Raw genomic sequence first — 2,158 nt, forward strand, 5'->3', positions numbered from 1 at the left:
CCTGCCGTGCGGTGCGGTATGGCCACGCTGGCAGGCGCTCCCGGTGGCCACCGGCCGGCCGGCAACCCAGTCTGCTGGCGCTCCCTCGTCCTCGTCCCACAATATAGTGGTCGAGATTCGCGGTGCGACGTGCGTCTCTTGTATTTCAAGGACCTTAGATTTGCGAGCCGTGCTAAAAGCATTCCCATGAGGATCCACATTTGTTTTTCATTGTATATTTTTGACCGGTTCCTCTGTCTAGCGGGCCTGTGCCGGCGGGACGGCCCAGGTGCTGCGTGGGCTCGGTCTCTCGGTCTCGCGGCTGCGGAGTCGACGAGGAGGGCCCGGCCCCTCTTCGCCCCTCCGCGTCCCGCCAGAGTGGCTTACCAACCAAACCTCGTGGCGGAGCGAGCCGAGCCGTGCTCTATACGACTCCTGCCTCCCGCTCGCCACGCCCCGCCACACCTCATCGCCACGCCACCGCCGCTAGCTCTGCTAGGAGACGCGCCGCGCGCGACGCTCGGGGGCCGGTGCGTCTGGGCAGGCAGCACCTGTCCGTCCGTCCCCTGGGAGGGATAATGAGACCTCTTTCCCCTCTACCTCCACCACACACGCGATAAACAGGGAAGACGACACGACGGCGCGTGTGTAAACCGAAAAGAAATAAGAAAAGTACAAACTTTCTTTTGCTTGTCGGAACGACACGTCACGAGTCATCCATCCGTCTCACCTTTTCTTTACAACAGCGTGTTTAGTATATTTGAGTCGGGCGGACGTCGGCACGCTCTAGTGCCTGCACGGATTTGTGTCTGTCGGGCCGCGAGAGACCGCTCCTCCAAGTGACAACTCATCGAACGTACAGTAGGAGTAGGCGCGGCCCCCTTCCTTCCGCAGGACGCGCGGGTGCTGCTGAGCAGCGCTGAGCGGTGCTTTAGCGGTGCTGAGCAGGCGTGGGAAAAGGCGATAACAGCGTTCACGGCCGCGTGCTGAGCCTCGGCTTCGGCGGGGATGTAAATCACATGTGTGATCGGCGCACAGAGGGGGGGCGGCGAGAAAAAATAAGATGCGGTAAACCTTTTTGATGATACCGCGCGCGGTGCGCTGAGCGCGGCCGAAAAGGGGGGCGGGGGAATAAAAAGATAATCGAGGCAAGTGTATATGTATGTAACGGGAAGGAGTGGGAATGCGGGGGTGATGCGGCCGGTTCGTCTTATGCCCTGGATGACCTTGAGCGACTGCTGGCTGCCTCGGGCTTTGCAGCGGGGCTTGTGGCTGTGGCCGCTGACGGCATCTACTACTGTCAGCTGTCAGGGGCCCCCCTCCCCTCCCTTTTCCTTCCTGATTTTCCTCTTTCCCTACCACCTTCTGGAAAAACTTTACTTGTTGCGCCACGACTCGTTTCCCAAAGAGGAAAGTGTACGGATTAGCAGAGTTCTGTGTGAAAGTACGATTTCGTCGCGTTTCACTGCCATGTTGGCGTAGTCTTCAACTTCAACTTCAAAAAGGGTTATAACGAGTCGCCTCAGCGGTATCGCCCGCGCGGAAACCCCCCGCCCTGCCCTGCCCTGCTGCCCTGTCCTGTCCTGTCCTGTCCTGTCCGTTGCGTCCATGTCCCCCGGTAAGGCAAAAAGGTAAGACCCCCGGTACGGCAGCCGGTACTGCACTTGTGCGCAGTGAAAGCTGTAGCGGCTGTCCGGCGCACACTGCATGGCGGCACTCCTGTCGGGTTGTTCGGCACTTCTTTGTGGTGTTCAGAGGAGCGGCAGTGGGGCGCAAACATTTGCTCCGCGAGCACCTATATCCACGCGCGCGCCCGCCGCCGTGTATGGCCGTGTATGACACACTGCCGCACACGCGTTGGCCGCGCTGAGCACGCCCCCCCCCTGCGTACTTCGAGACGGGGTCCTTACATTTCATTGTCTCGTCCGTTTGCACCGGGGGGCGGGCGTGCGCTGCTGTCTGCTGCTGTCTTATCCCGCCGTTCACCCGCGAACCCGCGTGGAAAGATTTACAGTTTGAAATACACTTGTGGACTGCAGATGAACTTTTGCTAAATCCTTAGTGTGAGCATAGTATTTGTACTGAAGTAATGTTGGTATTTTACAAACACAAATGTAATTTGCAAGTACAATAAAAGTGCATACAAACTGCATGTGGCATCATGCAGTTTAAGTGTAGT

Source organism: Frankliniella occidentalis, unplaced genomic scaffold, assembly GCF_000697945.3.
Source record: "Frankliniella occidentalis isolate FOCC.00 unplaced genomic scaffold, Focc_3.1 Scaffold909, whole genome shotgun sequence".
In the NCBI taxonomy this organism is placed as follows: Eukaryota; Metazoa; Arthropoda; class Insecta; order Thysanoptera; family Thripidae; genus Frankliniella; species Frankliniella occidentalis.